At 41.0% G+C, this 27,755-nt stretch overlaps 1 protein-coding gene across 16 annotated transcripts in view; it reads right to left on the bottom strand.

The window, feature by feature from the left end:
• Positions 1-21,682, bottom strand: part of Mpdz (multiple PDZ domain crumbs cell polarity complex component) — a 175,362-nt gene extending 153,680 nt beyond the window's left edge. For 9 of the 16 annotated variants that reach the window (XM_052714985.1, XM_052714990.1, XM_052714983.1 and 6 more), the window contains exon 1: positions 21,534-21,682. The gene's annotated coding sequence lies outside the window, so the exon portion shown is untranslated. Of the gene's footprint in view, positions 1-14,470; positions 14,586-21,533 lie in introns of those variants that run through there. The other 7 variants (XM_052714995.1, XM_052714998.1, XM_052714987.1 and 4 more) reach the window with 2 other exon arrangements.
• Positions 21,683-27,755: the final 6,073 nt, after the last annotated feature.

Here is a 27,755-nt window from a genome sequence, read left to right as displayed (position 1 = left end):
GAGGGAGAGACCTTGGAGCACACTCTGTCTTAAATGGTATGTCTTCATCAAAGCCCTCCCCACTCAAGGCTCAGGGATCTATGCAGAAGAGGAGGCAGAAAGACTGTAAGAGCCAGCAGGGACGAATGACTCCAAGGAAACAGCATCCTCTGAGCACAACAGGACGGATAGGAGCTCACAGAGACAGCTGCAGCAGGCACGAGGTCTGCACAGGCTCATGCTGGACGGGGTCGCAGAACTAGAAGAGGGAAGGAGTCACAGGGACCCATACTTAACCAAAGCTATTTGCAACTGATGGCTCCTGGCAAAGAAAAAATATTAGTTTTCTTCAATGGACTGTCCCTGGGCATGGCAACTACACTTCAGGGCAGGCCACATACCCAGGAATCGCTGGCTAACACAAAATGAACTTCATGGGTTTTGTGTGCTTTTTTGATTCATTTTGCTTTGTTTTGATTTTTTTTTTTTTTTGGTCTTATTGGTCTTTTGTTTGTTAGCTTGATTTTTGTTTAGTGGATTTTGTGTGTGACTGTGTGCTCACTTGCAGAGCTGAAGGAGGTAAAACATGATCAAAATATACTGTATGAAAAAAATCAAATAAAAGAATATAAACTTAACATCCCTTGTTAATTTACTTATCTATTCTGAATCTGAGTATATTTAGAAATAAGTAACATGAAAAAGGTTTTGAAAGAAAAAATGCTATTGGTATACTCAATAAAGTCTTGGACAATACAAGTACCCTATGAAAACTCAGAGAAATATGGGCAGTGTTAAGGACATGCTCCAAGGCTAGCAGGCTTATGAAGAATCTGCAAAGCAGATCCCAACTGAGATAAATACTATTGCCCACATTCAGCAACAAGCCAGTGATGGAGAAACAGAACCTCAGGCTCCCCAACCAAAGAGCACTTACCATAAGTGTCAAAAAGGAAGACAGCTCAGGGGCAAGCCACAGACAGTAGTTTGCAGATAAAAGCATTACTTAGAAATTTAAAACAAAACAACAGAAAGCAGTTCCACAGTTGGCCCACTCTGATGTCCCTAAAATAAAAACGTAGCCTTCAGAGGTTTCCAAGGGATTTATATATCAACAACTGTGACAGGATAATATCCCAAAAAATCCATTTCTATTTATAAACAAACCTGTAAGAACAGAACTTTGGGGGTATGAAAAAAAATCAAGTCTACTCCCTCCAAACTACTGACCCTAATTCTCCTACTCACCTTTCAATTATCCCTCCCTTTTTACAGCTCAACATTATTCTAACTGTGCAATTACACAGGCAAGTAAAAAGCCCCCAGCATGCTGGGCACCATTCAAAGCACATTATTCAATTATTCTCTTAGTCCTCACAGTCCACTCACACATAACAAGAGGAAGCAGACACAGGGTAAGTCCCCTGCCTCAGTTGACATCACCAGTATGAAGTCAAGCTGCGAACACACAGTCTGGCTCTAGAGTGCACAGCTCAACCACTACAAAATGCTGCCTCTCAACAGGAGAAAAATTCACCTCATCCTAGTTTCCCCTTTTCGATGGTAAAATTGCCATGTAAAGCATTCCCTGATCTCCTGCTTTGCTCTTTGTTGCTGTGGTAACCAAACACTGACCATAACCAGCTTGGGAAGAGCAGGGTCTATTTGGTTTGTGTTTCCCTAACAAAGTCCATCCCTGAAGGAAGTCAGAGCAGAGATTCAAGCAGGAACCTGGAGACAGAAACTGAAGCAGAGGCCATGGAAGAATGCTGCTTACTCTCTTGCTCTTAAGGCTGGCTCAGCTTGCTTTCTTATGCAATCCAGGACTATCTGCACAGGGGTAGCACAGCCCACAGTGGGCTGGACCCTCCTACATTAATCATTAATCAAGAAAAAGTCCCTCCACTTACTACATGACCCTAGTTTATGTCAAGTTGATTAAAAAAACTTTAAAAAAACAACTAACCAGCACACCTATACAAGATTAAACCAATGAAGAAAACTAAACTCAATGTAAATAAAGTCTAAAATTAAATAGACTCGAATATACATTCAACACAGCTAGCTGTCAGAACAATCTGAACAAGTCAGAACTATGTAGCTTTAGAACATATTGGTAAGTCCTGTCAAAGAAAGATAACATTCATCACTTACATGACATTCACATATTTTAAACAAATCACTTTTAAAATGCAGTATTTTAAGAAAACTCCTCAAGAAAAAGTAAGCCTACTAATACTAACATTCAAAACATGGCTGTTGCATTTCAAGTGCTGGACTAATCCGCCAACACAGGGAGAGTCACAGAAGTAGTGGCTCCCCATCCAATCACCACGTGTTCTACTTTTTGCTGTATTGCCATCTGGCTATCACTGAACCTAAGGTCTGTGTCTGTAGCCACGCACGAGGAAGAACAGGGCACATCAATCATCACTCGGTGGATTTGGTATTCAGAAGGATTCTGACTATCTTGTTGCCCACAGTACCCTTTGGTGCCCCATATACTGTTCTCCCACCTTCCAGACAAGAAAGGTGTGAGGGCTTTGCAAAGTCACAGAGCTCTTGAGGGCGGGAAGTTGTACTTGAAATCTACTCTGCCTGATTTCCAGGCCCACACTCTATCATATCGCCCCTATTTGTTTACTCAGGTTCTCACATGTAGCACAGGCCAACCTCAATCTCATTATGTAGTCCTCAAGCTCTTAATCCTCTTCCCTCAGCCTACCAAGGATAAGTATGTGCTGCTGAATGCAGCTTTTACCATCTATTTTCCATATTACACTGAAAATAAAATTACATTTCACTTATTGGTAGAGGTACCAATTTTTTTTTAAAAAAAATGTGTAAGATGGTATATTAAGTTGTTACAACCTGTATAAAATAAGAGAATATAAAATGTATTATAGGTAGAGACAAATAGAGACATATTTGTAAGAAGCATAAAGTACATATTTATAAAAACTTTTTCCATGGTTTTTATAAAAATGCTCACAGTGAAACACAGTCAGGCCAGAGGGGAGAAGAACCACTGAGCACTGCATTCTTTAATTTTGCATCTTAACTGAGCACAGCCAGATTGAACAAATATAATAAACACAATGCCTACTTAAATTTGAATTATAAGAAAATAAATAATTTTGAAGTGTATATCTCTTCCAATACTTCAGAGATGTGTATACTAAAATCTAATTAGGTGTTTATATGAAATTCAAATTTAAGTAAAAATTTAAGTGAGCTTTTAATTGACAACCCTACTATCTTTGTATTTGTTTAGGAAAACTAAAACAGTATTTATAATTTTAGGTCTGTGTGCTTTCTGTAAATGTTTATGATAATGTCAGTTCCAAAATCCTTACTAAGTCTCTGAAGACTTTACCTGTGACCGTACGATCCCCCAACAATGAGTTGATAATACTTTTTCACAAGGAATGAAAAATAAACAGAATATGAATATTTGGTTTTATTGAGGAGCAGGTACTAACTGGCAATTTTGCTTTCTGACAAGCTGTTCTGGAAGTATGCAGGCACAGAACTTACACAGTAAAGAATCTATCCATGCTTCAAACAGCAAATCATCCTCACAACGCAGATCTCATAGTAACTAGCAAATGAAAATGCTCTGTTCTAGTATTTTAGTTTGCTTTCTATTTGTGGTGAAAACACTATGACCAAAGTGAACGTGGAGAGGTTTATTTCATCTTGCAGGTTATAGTCTATCATGAAGGGAAGTCAGGGCAGGAACTGAAACAGAGACCATGGAGGGATCCAGCTTACTGGCTTGCTTTCCATGGCCACTCAGCCTGCTCTTATTCAACCCAAGACAACCTTCCCAGGTTCAGATCACCCACAGTAGGCTGGGCCCTCCTGCTGCTGCAGCTCGCTTCTAGATGTGAACGCAACACAAACATTTAAAAATCTCATTCAAGGAATTGATGGGCAACCCAAAACATAAACCTGTTTCAATTAAAAGAAATTCATTATCTTTCACATATATTCAAATGTCAAAGCAATATAATGAAGTTATAACATATGACATTACCATAGGAAACTGTATTAATGTAGTTACATAAACAAGTTCATAGACAGAAACTATTGCTTTAACTGAGAATCCAGTGCTTTAAAGAAGTTTGAATAAAAATAGTATTATTTCATTCCATCTCTTAGAAATTTCCTACTATTATTGACCTCCTTCCTTTTCTTAAGACTTCTCCCCTTTTTAGAGAGACAAAGATCCCACGTAGAACAAAAAAAAAATATGGAAAATAAAGTTTGAACATTTTATTAATTATTGATATGTTTATACAACAAACACATTCAAACTAACAAACATTCATTAACTTTGCTATAACTTTCAGATTACCTGGAAGCAGGTTTTGAATTGACTTTTATTTATTTTTCCCTTTTATTTTTATTTTCTCTGTATGGGTGTTTGGTCTACATGTGTGTCTACATTCATTTTTTTAGATGGTTGCCTGGATGAGAGGCATTCTCAAAAACACATGTATTTCTTTCCTAAATTACAGACACCCCCAAACATCAAAGTACTGTTTTTATAAGGACTTACTTCGACTTCCTGAGTTCCACATTTAAATTGCCATTTGTAGTGTTTTTGAGTTAAATTCCTTTATTCCCTGCTTGGACTTCACTAGGATGTCAATTCTAGAGCTGGAAGAAGCCTCAGCACACCTACAGCTGACACACTGTGGCCTCGCCGGGGTTGGTCCACATAAATCGCTGGTTTCTGAGTTTCTTACAACTTAGGGCTGCTGCTTTCATTCAACCATCAAGCTGGCAGGACATGTTTAAAGTGTATCAGATAAATTAATTCTACTTATCGTCACTGTATCACTTTATGTCCTTTGTCCTCCACCTTCATCAAGTTTTTGTTGAAGAATCCAGGATAAACATTAAAATATGGTTCTGATACCTCGTCTTTGGCCCTCATCTCACATATTTCCCACCCACACCCCTATAGAACAGGACCCTGCTGTCAAGTCAACTCCCATCAGCATACTGACTCAGGAAATACTTCTAAGAATGAAGATTTACTTTCTTCTGTTCTCTCACTCCCTAGTGAAACTCAAAGGAATTTGGGCTGTTGGGCAGTTTGCCCCTGTGCTCTACCATATTTTCAACGTTAAGGGCCAAAATACCAGATGCCACACATATTTCTTGGACAGAACCAGGCACAGGGATTCTTCCGAGGGTGGCTCTGGCAGATAAATGTGTCAATCCGAGAGTCCAGATGCAGCCAGGAGCCCACAAAACACTCACTCCTGCCACTGTGTTTTCTTGGGAGACCTCAAAGACACAGAAGGATAAACTCTGTGGCACATAAGTCTCAGGTGTACTTCCTACACTGGAAATGAATTCTCTAGAGAAGTTACTTCTGGCTCCTGCTGTTTGCCCTTTTGCCTGCCTGGAATGAGGCAATTCCCCAGGGAGCCTGGGTACACTGTGTCCTTGGTGCTTATAAAATGCATGGAGACTCACACATCCCCACAGACACAGAAACACAGCTGGCAGTTGGTCTGTAATGGTTTGTAGCTGCATGAGAGGGGGCTGGTACTGAAGATGTCTGTCATTCCGTGGCTGCCTACTCAGTGACAGGATTTTCATTGCGTTGGTGAGATGGAAGTGCCAGTCCTGAGGCAGAACAATATGTGGCTTTTCAGCTCTAACTGAGAGATTCCTCACTGGAGTCCTAAAAGGTAGTAATAGAGACAAACTTCCCTTCACTGAAGAACACTATGGACCTAGGAAACTGGGGTGGAGCAGGAGGCAAGGTTCTCTCTGTCCAACTACCTCAAGTTTATAAAACTCTTCCGAGGACATTTTCTAGGGTTTTCCTTCTAGTTCTTAAGAGTAACTCGATCTCAAACACTGTCCATTATCTTTCCAAAATGGTTCTACAGTTATTGAATCTTTTCTACAAAAATTATCAAGAGTATCGTCTATCATATCGCCTACGTAGTTACCCTGAGCTATAAAACACTGCCCGTAATTAGATATTTTTATCCTGCCTCATCAATCAGCGCTTCTAAATTCAGTTTGTGGCTTTCATGATTTCCCTTTGCTGAATCTGGATAGGAGTAAAGAGAAAGTTTACAAGTAACTCAAGAAAAGGCAGGCTCATATTTCTGATCAGAAGTTGTCTGGTAAGAAAACAGCACATTAGAGTGGTAGTTAATGTGGCTGTTTTCTCTCCTGTACTATGATTGTGGTGACTAATGGCTTGGTTGAGTTCCAGGTCAGCTCAGAGAAAGGCCACGCAGGGACTGGGAGGGGGTGGAGGGGCTATTGGCAAGTATACCCTCACTTTCTAAGCCCACTCTTCACAATGGTTTCCAAGGAGCACTTCAAACCCCTCAGATTCAGCTGGTATATACCAACACTTATTAATTATTTTAGAATAGTAAAATCTCTGTAAGTTTTCTCTCTGTGCCTGCTAACACCAGGTTTTAAAGCACAATACCCGAGACTTTAATGTAGCTGTCATTGTGAGCCTCCAGATGATAAAATATCACATATGAAGACTGTATATGATAAAATATCAAAACTTATCTAAAATTAATTTGGCTACAAAAGAATTTGGAAATGGAGGAGGAAGGAAGGAGGAAAGATTAAAGCTTTGGCCATATTCCACATCATTTTCCTGATTGAGAAAAGTAACCATGCTCCTCAGACAGAATCGACCCTCAAATATTCCCTTAAATATATTTACCACTGAAATACCTAAAATGCAGGTTAAGTTGTAATCTACAAATAAAAGCAACAGTCTGACTATTTAAAATGTGCTGTTCTCCTCCACTGTTGGTGGGATTGTAAACTTGTACAGCCATTTTGGAATTCAATGTGGTGACTTCTCAGAAAATTTGGAATCAATCTACCTCAAGACCCAATGATACCACTCTTGGGCATATGCCCAAGGGATGCTCAATCATACCACAAAGACACTTGCTCAACTATATTCATAGCAGCATTATTCATAATGGCCAAAACCTGGAAACAACCTAGACGCCCCTCAACCCAAAGAATGGGTAAAGAAAATATGGTACATTTACCCAATGGAGTATTACTCAGCTGTAGAAAAAACAATGACATCATGAAATTTGCAGGCAAATGGATAGAACTAGAAAAAAAAAAAATCCTGAGTGAGGTATCCCAGATCCAGAAAGACAAACACGGTATGTATTTACTCATAAGTGGATAGTAGATATAAAGCAAAGGATAACCAAGCTACAATGCACAGCCCCAGAAAAACTAGGTAACAAGGAGGTCCCTAAGAGAGATGCATGGGTCGTCCTAGGAAGCGGAAATAGATGAGATATCATGGATAACTAGGGGCACAGGGGCACAGGGGATAAAGGGCATGGGGAATGGGAACATGAGGGATCAGGATGGTTGAGTTGGGGGAGGGATAGAGAAGGAGAGCAAGAAAAGAGATATATGGATAGAGGGGCCATTGTGGGGTTCGGGACAAACCTGGTGCCAGGGAAACTCCTGAGAATCTGCAAGGATGACCCCAGCTAAGACTCCCAGCGATAGTGGAGAGGGGGCCTGAACTGGCCTACTCTCTCCTGGAATCAGATTGGTGACTACCCTAATTGTCATCATAGAATCTTCATCCAGCAACTGGTGGAAGCAGATGTAGAGATCCATAGCCAAGCACTGGGCCGAGCTCCAGGAGTCAGTCCAGTTGAAGAGAGAGGAGAGATTATATAAGCAAGGGGAGTCAAGATCATGAAGGGGAAATCCACAAAGACAGATGACCTGAGCTCAAGGGAGCTCACGAAATCTAGACTGATAGCCAGGGAGCCTGCATGAGACTAAACTAGGCCCCCTACATGTGGGTGTGACAGTGTGTAGCTTGGTCTGTTTGTGGGGCCCCTAGCAGTGGGACCAGGATCTGTCCCTGGTGCATGAGCTGGCTTTTTGGGACCTATTCCCTGTGGTGGAATGCCTCGCTCACCCTTGATGCAGAGGGGAGAAGCTTGGTCCTGCCTTAATTTGCTATGCCATGCTTTGGTGATTCCCATGGGAGGCCTTACCCTTTCAGAGTAGTGGATAGTGGGGTAGAAGGAGGTGGTGGAGGGAACAGGAGGAAAGAAGGGAGAAGAAACTGTGGTTGGTATGTAAAATAAATTGAAAAATAATAACAGCCAAAGTTTAAAGTAAATAAATAAAATGTGCTGTTCACTAACAGCTGTTAATACAATTGTATCTTTCCAGGTATGGTGATGCACACCTTTAGTCCCAATCTCAGGAGGCAGAGGCAGTAGAGCTCTGAATTAGAAGCCATCCTGGTCTACCTAGAGAGTTCCAGGATAGTCAGAGCTACACAGAGAAACCCTGTCTTGAAAAACAAACAAAATTGCATCTAAGTATTACTTGTAATTAAGTCTACTGTAATAATGACTCTTCCTGAGAACAAAACACTATGCACATCGTTTTTAATGTATAAAATAGGACTATTTGTGAAATATCAGTCATATGTCCCTGTTTCCTTGAGCTGAAAACATGTCCTTTCCACAGATGCTTTCAGAGTCTCCCATTTTCGGATAAGAAAGAGGCTCAGGAAACCAATGTTTTCTCCTTTCAGGAAGTCTATAAACTGAGCCAGCATGGACATCTAACCTGGGAATCCATAGGCCAAAAGTAAGGAAGTCCCCTGCACTAAGTCCCACTTTTAGGTTCTAATAATAATTATGTCGGACAGGCAACAGTTGTATGCTTTCAGATTAAGTAGCTCAGACAGCTGTGCTTCCAACATTTCATAGTGGCATTTTAAATAATGCTCTTGAATAAACACTTTCATTTTCTTAATTATGAGATCTTAGGTTGAGTTTTGACCTCTTTGAGCTGTTCTAACCCCTTGGAAATGTCAGCTATAGCAAACATTTGTAAAATGCCTATGAGCAGTAGACATACAAAACTACTCTGATTACAAGTTCGTATTCTATTTAATGTCTGTACACTAATCTCTATATTTTTGTATTTCCAATAGTGTGGTGGTTCAAATAGGAATGATCCCCATAGACTCATGTGTTTGAATACTTGGTCCATAGAGAGTGGTACTACTTGGAGGTGTGGTCTTGTTGGAGTGGATGTAGCCTTGTTGGAGGAAATGTGCCACTAGGGGGTGGGCTGTGAGGTCTCAGAAGCTCAAGCCAATTCTTTTCCTGCTGCCTGCAGATCCATATGTAAAACTCTCAGCTACCTCTCCAGCACCATGTCTGTCTGCACACTGCCATGCTTCTTGCCACGATGATAATGGATTAGAGCCCTAAACTGTAAGTCAGTCCCAATTAAATGTTTTCCTTTATAAGAGTTGCTGTGGTCAAGATGTCTTTTCAAAACAACAGAAACTAAGACAAACAGCTATCAGAATAAGTGCTTAATTTAATCAGTTACTCGATTCTGGAGTAAGAGCTGCAAACTACCCTATTGTTACCTATGTGAAAAGCACAAGCTTTTTTGACACCTTTCCCATTTACTGAAAACTTTTTTGCATTTGTATGGATGGTTGGTATGATATGTGTATATGTGTCTTCACATGTGTGTAAGAGTGTATGTGTGCCCATGTATTTGGAGGCCTGAAGTTGACATTGGCTGTTAACCATGACAGATCTCTGCTTTTTTTTTTTTTTAATTGATGCAAGGTCTCTACCTGAGCCCAGAGTTAATGGACCCCCAGCTATTCTAGCCAAACAACTCTGCCTCTACCTCCCAGTTCTCAGACCACGGGAGACCTCCAATGCTGCCTGGATTTTTTTTTTTTTTCACATGGGTCCTGGGGATCCAAACTCAAATCCTCATTCTTGCATGGAAATATTTTATCCACTGAGTCATCTCCCCAGCCAGAAACACTTTTTATACTACTGAAGGTTCAAAAAAAAAAAAAAAGCCTTCCCTGTGAGTAAACCTGACAAATTGCAAATTCCAGATTTCAGGTTAGTCAAAGTACTGACACATGAAGTGGTACTAACCAGAGAAGTCAACGGAAAGAGAATAGTTCTGAAAGACAGTAAGACACAGAGAAGTCAACGGAAAGACAGTAGTTCTGAAGGACAGTAAGACACAGAGAAGTCAACGGAAAGAGAATAGTTCTGAAAGACAGTAAGACACAGAGAAGTCAACGGAAAGACAGTAGTTCTGAAGGACAGTAAGACACAGAGAAGCAAATGGAGGTGAAGGGAAGAGCATATAATAAAGTGAAGAAGCTGAAAGACAGAGAGAGATGGAGCTCAGGATGCCCTACAAACTTCCTTATCATTCACAAGCCAAGAGTGAGCACAGCCAGGTGTTGTTAATGAGGTGACGCCTGTTTAGGAAGGAACCAATTCATTTCCTCACCAAGGTCAAATCTTGTCTCAAAGAAAAACATGTAATTCTATTTCACTCTTCTCACCACAGAACAAAGCATGTAGCTTGAAAAAAGATGTGAACGCTTGGAAATACTATGGATGTGTCAGACATTCTTATTACAATATTAACCATATAAAATTAATTGATGTTATTGGTTGCTTTAGAAAAATCAACCACAAAAATAAAATTACACATATTAATCTAGAAATGTGGACATTGACACAAACTAATAAGTCCAAAGTTAATGAGTGTATTATTTCATCAAGTATTAACACTGAAATCTTCCTAGATGTGAGGCACAAGGAGAATTAGTAACTGTTAAAACAAGCTCAGAGTCCAGTGTTCTTCCATCTCCTTCAAATAACTACTTTATCCCACCTCACCCTCCCTTCCTCCTCTCTTCCTTCTTTTGGTATTCCAATATGACAGAGAGAATCTAACTTTCTTTTCCTATTGTCATGACGAAGTGCCCTAAAAGACAAATCAAGAGAGAAGAGTTACTTTCAATTTGCATTTCATGGGTCCACTTCAATTAGAGCTTGAAGTGGACGGCTACATTACACCCAAGCTCAGAAAGCCAAGAGCAATGGATGTTTGTGCTCAGTTCACCTTTTCTTTATATTACAGCGTGGATCGAAAGCCAAGGAATGGTGACACCTCCTTTTAGGAAAGAGTCTATGCACTGCAGTTAACCTAATCAAGAAGATGGCTCCCAGGTGTGCTGAGAAGTGTCCCTCCTGAGTGACTCTATACCATGTCCCATCGACAGCCAACAGCAAGGATCACACAGGGCCTCGCACATACTAGAAATGCACTCGAGCCACACTTCTCACCCTCAAAAGAAGATTCTGGTATTTTTCAGCATGACTAAGCATGAGTCTTTATTTCTCACAGTTTCACTGGTGGACTAATTCTTACACAATCACAGTACATTTTTAAATACCCCTGTCTCCAACTTTAAACCTCCTTCTTTTCCATCTGTACAACTTTATCTCCTTTATCTTCATGAACAATTTAGTGACCAGTGTTTACACATTTTCATAATTAATTTCAATCTTTTTTAAGACAAATACCCAGACTGTATATTAAAAAAAAAAAACTTCATTTGCCTGTCACTGAAGGCACAAGAATGGCCAAGAATAAGGACACAAGCCTATCTTGTGAAATGGCTATCCCACCACTACATTGTGATGTGCTAAGCACCCAACATCATCATCTGGAATCAACAGAATCTAGAGATGTGACCCATGAACCCAACCCTGAAGGATTAAGGGAGAAAAGGAGGGATTCAGGAGAAGGAAAGGAATTTCTTGCTGAGGGAATGACACTTAAGGCAAGAAACCATAAAGAATTCAAAAGGTCACAGTACAGCTGTCACTCTTAGTGAGTTAATGAGAGGAGCTAGGAAAGCACAGCCTCCTAGAGAGCTAGAAATGGTTCCTTGCAGACATAGTGAATTTGAAATGGTACTAGAGTATAACTGGAGATGTATCAACAGCAGCCCAAACCTTCACCCACGTGCTGACTGATGCACAGAGTAGACACTGGACAAACCTGTGATGAATGGCACCTACAGGAGACATCACACAAACATGTGCCAATGACCAATAACACAAGAAAGTAACCTGGGGCTAGGGAGACGGCTCACGTTTTCTTGCAGAGAGACCATTCAGTTCCCAGCACCTGAAGATCCAACACCTTTTTCTGACCTCCACAGGCACCAGACACACAAATGGTGCACATACATACATGCAGGCAAAATAAACACACACATAATTAAATCTAAGAAAAAGTTTAAAGAAAGAAAATAACATGGACCAAGCAGATAATCAGTGGTCTCTAAACCGGTCCTCAACATAAAGACAAATGAAGAAGGCAAAGATGAAAAAGAGAATTAAAACTGAGGTTAGACTTATACAGAGACCTTGGAACACACAGCTCTAAATAGAATGTTTCTATCGAATCCCTCCCCTCAGAGCTCAGGGAACCTGTGGAAGAAGAGGTGAAGAGTGTAAGAGCCAGGGGGGGATGGAGGACTTCAGGAGAACAAGGCCCTCAGAATCAGTTGAGCAGAGCTCATATGAACTCACAGAGACTGAAGCAGCATGCATACAGCCTGCATCAGGGTCTACATCAGGTCCTCTGCACATATACCCTATCTTTCAGATTAGTATTTTTATGGGACTCCTGAGTATGTCTCTGATTCTTGTGCCTTCCCTTGGGGCTCATTTCCTTCTGTTAGTCTGTCTTGTCCAACTTTGATGTGATGATTTTTGTTTTATCTTACTTTATTTTATTTTGTTATGTTTTGTTGCTACCTCTTAGAATTCTGCTTTGTTTTCTAATGAGAGAAAAGGAGTGGATCCAGATGAGAGAGGAGGTGGGGATGAACCAGGAGGAGTAGAGGGAGGGAAACTGTAATTAGGATATAGTGTATGAGAAAAGATTCTATTTTTTAAAAAGGTGGAGGAGAGAACTGAGGTTAGAAACTCCCTCCAAAAATGGATATTTAAAAATATAATGCTACATGTAAGAATTATACTAGTGGTAAAACTCTGTTAGGCTCTTCATGTTTGAGTGTGCTGAACAGTCCTGATTTGTAAAGCATTTATTGCTGCCAAACACTAGGCAGGGTATAGTATTAACATTCAATTAAGCCAGGTCTGGTGACATAGATCACTAATTTCCACTACTCAGGATAATTAGAAGTTCAAAGGCAGCATGAACAGCTTGAAGACGCTTTCTCAAACTCAAAGTAAAGATGTGGGGGAGATGCTGGGATATGGTTCATAGTAGACAGCTTACTATTCAATTGTCAGGAATGCAAAAACCAAACCAAATGAATTATTTAGCTTATACCAAATACGACTCACTTGATAACACTCTGGCTTCTGCAATAATTAAAAAAATATTAATAGGAGATAATCTTAATGATTAAAAGTCAAGTTAAAATTAGGGGGAAATCAAAGGACCCTAAATAAAAAGTCAGTCATCTAAAAGGTAAATGTAACACTCCTATCAGAATAAAAAATATTCCCATAAACCCCAAGATGGAATAAAGTTCACATATTATGAAATGAAACATATCTAAGAGAGAAAATCTGCCACAATCTCAGTTACTAAACCAAAGCAAATTTACTCTTGGATCTCCTTAATTATATATGCACACACAGAGGGAGAAGATTAAATACGACAAGAAGCATTTTCCATGGACTGTACTGAATAATTGCTAGAGAAAACCCTGCACTCCTCTGAGAGTGGAGATGTTATGCCTAAGTCCAACAGAAAGCTCAGCTGTTGACAGCCAGGACTGCCAGGAGGAAAGTCAGCAAAGGGTGGCAAGGCATGGCTTGCCGGCATGGTTCCAAGTAGGTCAGATAAGGAAAAACTTATTTAAAAGTATATGGTAATATGACCCTGATCACAAACCTTAGGTATGTCAAGATAAACAGCATCAAGGCAATGTCCTAATTACTGATTCACTAACATGATAAACCTCATTATTTAGCTACCAAATTCAGTTCTCTAGGAATCTCCTGGTTCACTTGGACATGTGGTATTTTCTCTCTGAAAAGGTCATTAAAAAACTTTTTTTTTTGCTCTTTCAATAAACATATCTCTTTAAATAACTCATCTACTACTCAACTACATTCACTAGCTGTGTTTTCGTAACTCTCAAAAGAGCACACTTAATTTTAAAATGTTGCTTTGTTGTGTTTTCTCTCACACTTTCAACTAAGTGGTCAGAAAGCAGAAACACACATATGAACACTAAAAACGGCCAGGAAGGACAGATGGCCTAGCCCGAGGTTCCAAGCACTTCTAAGGCTGAGGCGGGAGGATCCCAGCCTGACACTGACACCCTCTCTCAAAAAACTAAAGACAAAGATGACCCAAAGAAGGCTCAATGGGTCCAGCCAGGAGAACACGTTTTCCAGATGCAATGAAGCCATCTCTTTTTGACTGCACCTTCCTCATTGCTTAAAACAGTGGTTCTCAACCTTCCTAACACTGTGACCCTTTAACACAGTTCCTCATGTTATGGTGACCCAAAATCATAAATTATTTCATTGCTACTTCATAACTGCAATTTTCCTACTGTTATGAATCTTAATGTAAATACCTGATATGAAGGATATATGATATGTGACTCCAATGGTGTCATGACCCACAGGTTGAGAAAAATTGGCTTAGACGCATGTTCTAAAGTGCTGCGTTGACCAATATGGCAGCCAGGAGCCAGCATTTCAATTTAGCTTCTGAAATACAGCAAATTCTAAATTGAGAGATTCTGTGTATAAAATACAGAAATGACTTCAGAGACATCATTTTATGAAAACAGGAAGACAAATGCTTCATCTATAGTTCATATTTTATTGCATATTTAAATAACTTTTTGAAGAAACTGGCCTCAATAAAATACTGTTGAAATAAATTTCAGCTATTTCTGCATTTTTTTCTTTATTGTGGCTCCTGGAACTTTTAAAATGTATGTATTTGGGGGCTGAAGGGACGGTCTGGGATAAAGAGCACTTGTTCTCACACAGCACCAGATTTCTGTTCCCAGCACCCACAGCAGTTGGCTCACAACCGCCACTCCCTCCAGTTCCAGAGGATCAGCTATCCCCTTCTGACCTCCACATGAACCCACAGGTACCTACATCTGCACATGCAGTACACACACACACACACACACACACACACACACACACACACACACGCAATCATTTTTGATCGTATATGTCTCCTGTTTTTCTGCTGTTCAGATAGATTGAATTGTAATAGGTGTGCAGTTTATTCCATCTCTGATTTTTGGTATATTCAATGGTCTTAATTGGAACATTTACAGAATAACTATTACTTATATAATCCCAACACTAAGTTATTCATTTACTGCTTAATGCCATAGACATGCTTGTTATATAAGTTTTTCTTATGGACTGAAAGATAACTCTAACAAAAATGATTTTATAAATACTAAAAATATGCAAGCACATGCAGAGAATTTGGCATGAAGTCTGGAAATAAAGCACAGGGTTTATTATGCAATCTACTATGCTCAGACCCTCATGAGGAAGGATTTGTCAAATTATTTCTTTATTTATTCTGACTTATTCACCTGATATTATTAAAAGTTAAGTATCTTGGATCTTTTTAAAGTCCCAGTAGTATTTTTAAAACTATTGACTACAGATCTTGAAAAAAATCAAGTAACATCTAATAAAGACATTGAAATTCTATGACCATCCAAGAATACCTTAAGAAGACCAAGACATACTGCCAAATATAAAAGTCCAAAACACAAGGATCAGAATACACTATCCTAAAATATGCTCCTTTGGCAAAATAAGATTATTTTGATCTGAAGGCAGTGAGTTCCAGAAGATAGAAATATTCCTTGCCTTCTCCATTTCCACCCCAAATGAGGCAAAAATCACCTCCTGTTAAAATAACACACACTTACTATTATAATATACATATACTTTATTGTTACTAGTAAATATGTTAGCTTTCCCACACTAATAAAATAACAATTTTTACTGTACACACACACAATGCACACACGCAATGCACGCACACACAAACACACATGCACACATGCCGATCTGTCCCCAGGTCTAACCACGTCAGGTGTTCATTTTACTGTGTAACCTTCATGCAAGTAAAATTACAAGCACTGGTTAAATGTGTACATTTTTTTCACCAGTCAATCTGTCTTGTGTTGTTTTACTTCATTTCTCAACTATAGAACTTAAAAGGATAAAATTTCTACTCACGCACAGAAGTGAAAATGAATATACTGCAATTGAAGGGTGAAAGTACAGAAGAATTCTAAACCATCAAAGTCTTTTTAATGGTATATCCATTCAATGAACTAGCACTGAGCAATAAACAGAACTAAGCTGTAACTATAAGTAACATCATTGAACTCTAAAATAATTACATAGTGAAAACTCTGGAGCAGCCTGTAAAATCAATTCCTTCCGTTCAGTCAAGCTCTGTGCATGCCAGCTCATCTGTAGTGACAGAGAGAGTTGGTGGTCCCTGAAGAAGGGACATCGGTAGGTAAGGAAGCAAGAAAGAAATATAAGGGTTCATAGGGAAATGTCTTAGATTAACAAATGTGTTAAACAGCCCTTTGCCTCCTTAAGCAAACTTAAAGTCTGACACTCCTGAGTTAAAGAGATATTCACCAGCCAGACGGCGGTGGCGCATGCCTTTAATCCCAGCACTTGGGAGGTAGAGCCAGGTGGATCTCTGTGAGTCTGGTCTACAGAGTGAGATCCAGGACAGGCACCAAAACTACACAGAGAAACCCTGTCTTGAAAAGAGATACTCACCAAATGTAATGGAGCTGTCGGAGAGCAGCTGAGGCTCAGAGGATCTGTCCTGTTGTCTCATGTCAGCTACCAGACAGAATGAAAGATGCTTCCTGACTCAGCCTGATCCAATCTATACTCAGCAAGCTACATAAGCAGCACTGCAATGCTGTATATATGGACATGTATCTATACATGTAAGATGTATGTACATGTCCCTGTGTATGCATGCCTAAGTGGGTGAGCTGCATGCACCTGTCGAAGCTAGAGGTGTACCTCAGGTGTTTTCCTTTATAGTTGAGACAGGTCTCTCACTGAACTTGCCTAAGCCAGCTGGCTAATAATCTCCAGGAAGCCTCCTGTCTCTACCCCCTCTATCCTGGACTGGACATATGGCCCTGCTCTTGTCGTTTACATGAGTGCTGGGATTCCCAACTTTGATTCTCATGCTTAAAGGGCAGGCAGTCCATCAGCTGAGCCATCTCTCCACATCCCCTGATGCTATACTTTTCTAAAGCGATACAGGATGACTATGCTCAATACTCCCATGAAAACTGAGAACATGGTAGAGAAGGAGAAGGGGGACAAGGCAACAATCTACTAAGCTCTACACACACTCTACACACACACACACACACACACACACACAAACACAAACACACACAATCAATTAAGCTACCTCTGCATTCATATCCGTTACCCTTAAAAGGGAATTACAAAAAGAAACAATTATTAATAGCCAATATAGCCCTAAAAAGGTAATCAATAGAAGAAATGATCTATCTACTACATACTCAAAACTACCAACAGTAAATATTCAACACAACTAACTGGCCTTTTCCTTAAAATGACGTGGGTCCGTGTGTATTTAGTTTACTGTGTGTGCTTTTCATCTTTCTTACAAATGTTTGCTTTCTTACTTTTCCTTCATGCATTTATATAGAATATCCTAAACATGGAGGTAAAATGGTTTTATAAGAGTAAGAAAAATAAAGATAAAAATTCCCTAAACCCAACACGTCTAACTATCATAAGCAAAAAGACAGACAGGAAAGAAAATGTACGAATGATAGTCTCGATTTTCTCTTTTGTTTAGCTGATTTTTCTTCACCCAGATGGTCAGAACTGGAAGAATGGTTTTTCCATGTCTAAATCATCAAATGTAATTTCAACATCCAAATGAGAGCTTTGGTTATTTGATTACATATGATTACACTGCCTTTTTAATCTTCTATTTTTTTTTTTCTGAAAAGGGGAACTTTCAAAAGGAGAAAAGACTATGACAAAGATTAGGCCACAAAACACACATGGGACATAGTTTCTAAATCAATGCAATTGTGCTAGGTGTGGTAGTGTGCCCCTACATAATCTCAGCACCACAGAGGTCGAGGCGAGTTCAAGGCCAGCTGAGGCTACATTAGACCCTGTCTCCAGAAACACAAAGTTAATAAAACAAACTGTGTTGTTTTAATCAGACATGAAAATCATCATACTTACATTAACATTTTCTTCTTTATTGAATGCTTCACTATTTTTAAGGCTTAGAAAAATAATTTAAGAAAATTATGCTTTTATAAAACACTAAAAAGAACTAAAGTTCTATCTTCAAAAAAGCAAGAGCCCTAGACATACAGTACCCAGTGAACACTTAAAACAATCGGCCTTGGGCCAGAGACAAAATAGCCTTTCCTCAAATAGCAGTCTCCCTTTCTTAACAAGAATCATATTACCACAATAATGTTTAGACTACCCAGCATCCTCCTCCGTGACCTCTCTCCTTCCCTCTGGGCCAGCCTCTTTTTCTGGTTCTAAGACAGTTCTCTTTCTTAGGGGCTAAGGAATACATCATCTCTTTCCCCAAAGCTCATGAGAAATACAAATCCTTGTGGTACCTGACAAGGTATGACTCTATTTGGAGAGTTTCTTTAAAGAAATAAGTAAGATTAAATGGGGTAACTGGTGGTCTTCATCTAATGAGACTGGGCATCCTCTTAAGAAGAAATTAGGTCAACACATACACAGAGGGAAGACCATGAAAAAAACACAGAGAGAAGTCCTACAAGGTAAGGAGACAGGAACCAACCAACCAAATACCACACGCGTGAAACCAAGGCTATCACTCCCTATTGTCTCGGGCACATCCCTTCTAGTTCTCCAGCTCTTGAGTCAACTACAGCAGACTGGGAATGGGATGTCTTTTAATGCACACCCAAAACTATGTGGCTTTGGAAGCAACCAATGGGTAGAAGCCAGAAGAGTCCTGAAGCACCTGACAGGAAAGTCTGGATTGTCTTGAAGGGGCTGCTGGTAAAAGGGTAGTGGGGGGCAACTGGATGACTTCCCTGAGGTCCCAGATGGAAATGAAAAACACGGGAAAAACAAAACTCAGCCTGTATTCCCATGCTTCCTAGCACTTTTGCTTCATCGCCCAAACATTTCCCCTTGACAGAAAACTTCAATTCTACTCTAGAAAGGTAAAAACTGAGATCCCCTCTAGCCCCTGCTGCCCACCTTCTTCTCAGCCATTTCACCTACAGGTCTATGCCCATTTCGTAATGAAAAAACCACTAACTTACATTTACAGCGACATCAGCAACATAACTACGTCACTTCATCATGTCTGGAGACCTAAGACCTATCGGCTGCTTTTTTTTTATGAATCTCAAGACCGCATGTAAGAGCTTCTATTCTCCCCTGTGATCAGTAAAGGCATCAAACAAGCTTCCAGAGTACTGTCTTATATTTACTTTGCACTCCCCTTCCAGAACCCCCTACAACCCTGGCAATGCCTGAACCAATGCAACAAGTCTCCTAAGCTACCTACTGCTATCTAACTATTATCTACTAACTACCTAAGACACTGAGGGCAACTGGTTAACAAGCACTGGTTTCTCCTAGCCGCCTTTCCTCCCATGGAGCCCCACTAAAATCATCTAATTATAATAGTTTTGCCACAGTGCATAGAGTTTCTCAATTTTGTGTAAATAACTCTTCAGTACACAATGCTTAAATTTACAAGAGAAAATACCTTTCTTATCAGCAAACAGATGCTTGAAACAAAGTAACTATACCCAGTGAAATTCTACCTAAGGCCAAATGTCTATTTTTACAAACCCATGAAAGTGGGGCATATATAACCTTTTCCCATGCACTATCCAGCAATCCTGAATTCACTGAGAACTCTTTCTCCATTCTTGAGTGTAGATCTTTCACTGGCAGATGGGGTAAACACCATATTTGGAGGCATATCCAGTCCAGTATGTCAACTTTGCCTCAAAATATTTGATGAAATTCAGAGTTTGTTGGCCATATTATGAATGTAAAAAGTGGAGCCAATCTGCAAGCCAACTCCAGTTAAATCTTTGATGACAGATTTGGGATGTGTTCTGCAGAAAAATCTTTCTCTAACTCAGGAGGTTACCTTCCCAGCAACTCATTGCTTGTTGCTCAGCAGCTTCTAAACCCCCTAAGCTTACCTCCAAACCATGTGTCCAAACTTTCAGTTGCAAACCAGTTTGCCTACCTTATTAGTTAAATGGCGAAAGTGCCAACCAGCACTGAATCAATGCAATTTGCGTTTTTAAAATTATCTCTCTAGTAACCTCCAACCTGCAGAGAAGTATGCTGTACAGACAGCCTTTACTTCCTCATGGTGCGCCCCCTTTTAAAAAGCATTAAAATGCCAAGACACATCTAAGGACTCAGTAGATCATTATCTGTGTGCCTGGAATTTGGAGCACCCTAAAAACAAACTTGACTCCCTCCCCAAGCCACCACCAGGGTTTCTGTGCCAAAAGAAAAACATGGTAAAAGAAGAAAGAAAACCAGATGAAACACCAGTAGAATCCAAGAAAGAAAGCACATTATGAAAGACAGTGCGCATATAAGCTATTTATCTATATGTTGAGAAAATGTCCCATCAATTTTTGCTTATTTTTAACAATGAGGTAAGGAAGAGACATTAAGACAAGTTACAGGGCATCCCAAATTAGCTTTAGTCTATCAAGGGACACACAGCCCAGGTGCACTTATCCAAAACTTTGCGTTAGAAGTTCGAATCAAGGACGTTCACATTTTATTAAGGTTTTAAGGGATCCTCTAAAACCATAATATACTAAATTGGATAATTCGATCATTACACAATCTTCATTGTCTTTGAACAAATTCTACACCTAAAAACCTCCCAAACTCGGAGACCCAATCCCCTCTGTTCCCAGATTACTCATTTTATAAAGGGCATCATCCTAAATGAAGGTCTATGGACACACAAAGGTGATGTTGACAGGACAGCTGTCCTACAACACCGGATGAGGTGACCTGGGTTCAGTTCTCTGACACATCCCCTCAGGACACTGGGGGAAAAAAAAAAAAACACGGAGAGGGATTTTCCCTCTAGCTGGTGAAGTCACCGTCCTCATATCTGATGCTAGAAGGAAACCCCAGCCTCCTCCTGCAGGCCTGCAAGCCCACGCAGCGTCCTCCCAGCGCAGAGCAGCCCCCTTCGCGTCCGCAGCTGCTGCCGCCGCCCCCTCCTCCTCCCCACGCCGCCCGTGACCCGGGAAGGAACTGCCCAGCCCCCGAGCCCCCCGAGAAGAGAATGCCAGCCCAAAGCGCACCATCGTGTCCCGCGCAGCAGCGCTCCCACACAAAGCCGTCTCCCGCATGCCCCCTCCCAGCTACCAGGCCCCGACCCTCCCGCACTCCCCTGCACCGCCCAGGCCCGCGCAGAGCAACAGGCGAGCAAGCCCGGGCGCAGGCCGCGGGAAGAGCCCGGCGGGGAGCGCGCAGCCGGGGAAACTTCCAGAGTCCCGGGGGTGGGGGGGGGTGGGGGGGGGCAGTGCTCGCTCGGGCGGGGCAGCCGCTTACCGGGATCGGCGGCCCGCCCGGACACTCCCGGGCTGGCCAGAGCGCTTGCGCCCCTCTCCGCTGAAGTCCCGGCCCTGGCAGCTCCGGCTGAGCGCGCACGTTCACGCGTGGCCGGGGAACCGGAGCCCGCGGCCGGCCAGGCTCGCTGCGCGCCGACCAGGCTCCCGGAGGCCGCGGGGCTGCGGGAAGCCGTGACGCCGGCGGGGCGCGCTGGCCAATCAGGGGCGCGGCCCAGCCGCCGCCGGGATGGAACGACCGACCGGCGCCCCGGCCTCCCGGCCCGCGTGGATGACGGACAGCGCGAAGGCGGCGGCGGCGGCGGCAGCAGGGTGTGGGGCAGGCTCCTAAATGTGACTTCCCAAGGAAATGGGTTTTGTTTGTTTGTTTGTTTGTTTGTTTGTTTAGTGGAAGTATTTTCCAAATATTGCGCGGGAAATACTTGCTCTAAAATGTTGCTCGTATTTTATCAAAAACTTGAATTCGGTTGAGAAAGAAATTTTTGTGTTTTATGCTCCGGGTCTCTTGGACTATTGCACTCATATACTAGCTGCAGTTTTCTTAGTTCCTCGTGAGGACCGTGCTCTGCATTAGTGGCCTGTTGAGAAACTCGGTGGCCAAGGGAAGCCCTTTCTTGAGAAGTTACTTAGCACATCAAGATGCATTCTTAGCCGGGTGAGCCAATTAAAAGGAAAAACAAAACAGTAAACATGGGGAAGTGCTCAGAATTGTCTGCTGCTGGGAAGAGTGGATGCCCCTTTCTGTTGTGTGCCCTTTACAATTAATTGTCTTTCTGTTGACCTCAGTTCTGGAGTCCCACAGTCCATCCCCAGCCCCACCCCCAGGAAAGAAAATCTCTCTCTCTCTCTCTCTCTCTCTCTCTCTCTCTCTCTCTCTCTCTCTCTCTCTCTCTCTCTCTCTCTCTCGTCTAATATTAGAGTGTATAATTTAAAACTCTCAGAATCTGAAATATTTACAAGAATGGTATATAACACTGAATAAAAGTATACTATTTTTTGGCAGATTTGTAATTTTGTTTTGTCTACTAAAAATCAATTTGCATTTCTCTAACATTTACTAAATATTTAAGGAGAAAGACAGCACATAAAATACACAAAGCTCCGGAATGAAACTGGTGTCTTTCGATGGATATTTTTGCCTGCTGATGGGAGTTGGTTAAACGTGTAGCCCAAGCCCTCAAGTCCCTTGGTTCCACAAACTTGAATCAGCATAGATTTGCCCGGCAGGAAAATACAAACTCTTAACTGGTTGTCTTCAGAATCCATGGATATGAATCAACTGTAGGATTTTGAAGGTGAAAATGTAGTTCAGATGAGGGAAAGTTCATCTTATCTTATCTCTCTCCCCCCACTTTTGTCTGTTCTGTCAGGTCTCCCATCTTAGAAACAAAGGAAAGAGAAGCAGGAGGGGCTTTCTCCATGGTTCTGTCTCCACCAGGCTTGTTCTTCATCAGAGCCTTGGAAGAGACCCTGACTTCTGGGCCAGTCACTGCACTTCAAATTTGAAGTAAAATCTAACAGAGGAAGACAGACCAGCATAAAGGAGATAAGAAAGAGTTGCCAAACTGTGAGATAGCTTGGTGTTGTAGAATATTAGTTTAAGGTGTTACATTTGTTTATGCTGTGGAACATTTGTTTAATGATGCAAAGATGTGTCCCATTCTTTTATGTTGCATTTGTTTAACTCTGTGAAGCTGTGTTACTTTGCCTGCCTAAGACATCTGATTGGTCTAATACAAAGCTGAACAGCCAGTAGCAAAGCAGGAGAAGATAGGCAGGCCTGGCAGGCAGAGAGACTAAACAGAAAAAGGAACAGAGAGAAGGAGCAAGAGAACAAGTAGAGGAGGACCCGAGGGGCCACACAGCCACACAGGCAGCCACGGAGTAAGAGTGAAAGTAAGATACGCAGAAGAAAGAAAAGGGAAAAAGTCCAGAGGCAAAAGGTAGATGGGATCATTTAAGTTAAGGAAAGCTGGCTAGAAACAAGCCAAGGTAGGCTGGGCATTCATAAAAAAGAACAGGTCTCTGTATACATTTATTTGGGAGCTGGGTGGTAGCCCCCTAAAACAGTCAAAGAATAACAAAAAAAGTAGAAAGAAAATAAACAAACACAAACAACTACAGCTTGCTTTGCCTAATGCACACTATTAAGGATTCCTTATATTTTATATTGGATATAGACTCGGGGATCTGAAAGCAAAAGGAACATTACAATGCCCACATTTCAGTCATAGCCCCAGTGAGGCATTTTCCACAGCCATCCACTTTTCTTAGATCCAAATAATGCTTAAGCTGTTCTTATTTTTAAAATGAACAATATTTAATTTTTTGATAATGCATACATTATATTTTGATCATATTCGCTCCCATTCCACCCCTCTGAATCTTTCCAGATCCACTTCCACACCCTCCTGACTTTACATCCTCTTTTTAAAATTTTTAATAGCCTATAAAATCCAATTTATGCTATGTATATACTGCTGGGTGTGGGACCATGCCAGGGAGCATGTTTGACCTACCTGGGGCCACATCTTTAAAAGAATGACTCTTCTTCCCCAAGAAACCATCAGCTGTAAACAGTGCTTCAACTAGGGGTGAGGGTTCATGATTCCTTTCCCCTTCCGTGGTGGACTATTGTCTAGCTTGATCTTGTGAAGGTAACCACAGCCACTGTGAGTTCATGAGTGCGGTTCAGTTGTGGTGCCTAGTTTTATGACAACTTGACAATAGCTAGAATCTTTTTAGAAAAGGAACCTCCATTGAGAAAATGTCCTTACTCCACCGTGCGTGGTGCTATCCCTAAGCTGGTGGTACTGGGTGCTATAAAAATAAGCAGGCTGAGCAAACCACAAGGAACTGTGTCCAGTAAGCAGCACTCCTTCACAGCCTCTCCATCCATTCCTGTCTCCGTGTTCCTATCCTGTTTGAGTTCCTTGTCATGGCTTCCCTCAGTTTGCTATGATGCAGGATATGTAAGCCAAATAAACCTTTTTCTCCCCAGGTTGCTCTTAGTCACAGTGTTTTTTCACAGCAATAGAAACCCTAACTAAAGCATGTTTTGTGTCAAGAAGACTCTGCTTTGCTTTGGTCCTCCTTGACCTCCAGTTCTTACAATCTTTATGTGCCCACTCCTGTAATGGTTCCTCAACCTTGGGGAAGTGAGTATGATATAGAAGCCCTGTTTGTGGAGAAGTACACCACAGACACTTACCTCCTATCCTTTTACAATTTGTGAGTTTTTACATTAACCACCATACACTGCACAAAGAAACGGAGATATGGTAAGGTCATAGAGCTATACTGGTCCATGAGTAGAGAGATATGGATTTAGAGGTCAGTTTGATCCTGTGTCCATTTAGCAGAACATTAGTAGCAGGTTCTTCCCTGGTGCTTGTGAGTTTCCCAACAATTGGTTCTTGGCAGGTTTACAAGACCAGGCATGAGGAGCAGGCCTTAAACCCAATCAGAAAGCAGTCGGTTACCCACATAACATTCACGCCACTATTACACACTTGACATCTTGGCATGCTGATGATTATTGTAGCTAACAGGGTTCACAACTAGGTAAGTCCATTGCTGACATTTCCCCCTCACCAGTAGCCTGCATAGCACCCCCAGTACTATGAAATCTGGCTAGTGGTGAAGAGCTCCCTTATCAATACCAAACTGATGTCTCCATGTCCTGCAGCCAAAGCATGTACTGTCTTTCAAATGGAGTCTTACTATCAAGCTCTGAAGAGCAATGACAGAATCCTGTTTTATTGTGGTGCTTTCTGGAATACTTCTGACCAACAACTCCATGGAAGCATCGCATACCTGACTTTTTATTTGTCAGCTTGTGGCTTCTGGGAGGAGCATTATTCCCTGTGTGGGGTAACTCCAACTAAACTCATGGGAACTGATCCCAGGTTTCTTTTAAGAGTTTAATTAGATATATGTCTTATAACCAGGTTCCCAAGCAACTTTTTAAACATCTTTAGTGTTGGTTATCCCATTACTCATCACTCCTCTTCCTACCCTGCCATCCCTCTCCTCACTTAAACCTCCATCTCCATTATTCCCCCGTTCCTCTTCATATTACCTGCATTTTGCTACCATCCCTTAAGATATTTATTCCCCACTTCGCCAAAGACTTCTGTAGAAGTTACTTTTCTGTCGCTTAGATAAAAGTATTATGACCAATGCAGCTTAAAGAAGAGAGGATTTCTCTTGGCTTATAGTTCCGGAGGAATAAGAGTTCATCTTCATGGCAGGGAGACATTGCAGCAGGTAGCCATGGCAGATAGCTAAAGCAGCACGCTTATACCTCACATCTTCAAATGCAAGCACACACAGAGAGAGTGAATTAGAAGTAGGGCCAGGTTATAAAATCTCAAAGCCCACATCCAATGATGTATTTTCTCCAACAAAGCTACACCTCTTAAACCTCTTCAAGCAGTGCCACCACCTGGGGACCAAGTGGAACAAATACCCAAGCCTATGGTGGACATTTTTTCATTCAAACCACTACAGTCCCTCTCTAGTTTCCTGGTTTCACAGATGCTTCAACTTAAACTCACAGATTCAGCATTAGGATCTACATGTGAATGAGAACATGTGACTTTTGTTTTTCTGGGTCTAGGTTATCTCATTCAATAAAATGTCTTCCAATTCCACCCATTAACCTGTAAACTTCATAATTTCATTTTTTTCTTCATAATTGAATAAGATTCTAAATGTGTATAGGTACCAAAATTTCATTATCCATCCGTCAGCTGGTGGATATCTAAGCTGTTTCCAACTTCGATATTATAAATAGAGTAGCAATGAACGTAAATGAGCAAATGTCTCATTCTATAAAGAGCTGAAAAACTAAACATCAAGAAAACAAGGCAATTTAAAAGTGGGACATGGAACTAAACAGAGAGTTCTCAGAAGAAATACAAATGGCTGAGAAAGATGTTTACAACTGTTCACAATCCTTAGCCATTAAAAAAAAGCAATTAAAACTACTTTAAATCTTCACCTTACCTCAATCAGAAAGGCTAGGATTAAAAAAACAAAATACAGCAAATGCTGATGAGAAGGGGGGGTGCAGAACTCTTGTATTCTGTTGGTGAGGGGAGAAACTAGTGTGTCTACTATAGACATCAGTGTGGCAGTTCTTCAAATAGCTGGAGAAGGTGGAGAGATCGCTCAGTGGTTAGGACCATTTTTTGTTCTTGAAGGAGCCCCAGATTCAATTCCTATCATCCATTTGCCATTGCCTGTAACTGCAGCTCTAGGGGACCTGATGTCTTTGACCTCCACAGGCATCTGCACTCATGTGCACAGACCCACATGTGCACAAACACACACTTACAACTAATTTAATGTAAATAATTTTTAAAAATATTTAGAACCTGATGCACTATGTGACCCAGGTAAACCAGTCTCATGCAGATTGCCAAGAGACTCTATTTTGTGCCATTTTTATATGAAAAAAAAAGTTTTTGGTGACTTCTTTACTAGCTTAAATTAAAAAAATAAATTATGATAGTATAATTGATCAAGTACAAACATAAACTAAGCATATCTAGTTTTACTTTTCTGGCTACTCTTTAATTTGAAAACAGGTGAAATGTCCACTCCTGTCAGCTGAGCAGACACATCCCTGAGATCACACTTTTGCTCCCCTGAAAGTCAGAGGTCTCTTTTAGGAGCTTCCCAAACACAGCTTTCATTCGGCTATCCCAGCAGTGGTTAGCCACATGCAGGTAGGTGTTTCTGTAGGACTCTGAGGTTAGTATAATCTAGGTACCAAAGCCTTTCCTCAGGGCCATGTGATTTAGGGGGTTCCAGTTGTGGAACACTGAACTATTCCCATTACCTTTCCCCAGCATGATTCCTACTATCAATACTTTGTTTAAATGGAAACTAGATGGCATGCTTGCAGCTTCCTCCGCCTAAGGGTAGCTAATGTCCAACACATGTGCAGCTCTAGTTTATTATAATTGGCAGAAATATTTTTAAATTTAAATTTTAATTTTAAAACCTCACCTATTGGCTGACTGATTTTACAGTTTCAACTGGTTTCTAGTTTCTCAAAGAAAATAGTTTATTCGTTTAAAAAATAAAGCATATTAGAAGACATCTTTTTTTCCATTTGAAATAGACAAGATTGGAAAAGGGAAGATGGAAATGAAAGGGGAGACTGGATGTACAAGCGTCGAGGAGAAAGCCATTA

This window comes from Peromyscus californicus, unplaced genomic scaffold, assembly GCF_007827085.1.
Source record: "Peromyscus californicus insignis strain IS unplaced genomic scaffold, ASM782708v3 Scaffold_5__1_contigs__length_169319896, whole genome shotgun sequence".
NCBI classification, from domain to species: Eukaryota; Metazoa; Chordata; class Mammalia; order Rodentia; family Cricetidae; genus Peromyscus; species Peromyscus californicus.
The sequence above is the reverse complement of the archived record's forward strand: the minus strand, read 5'-3'. Positions and strand labels throughout refer to the sequence as shown.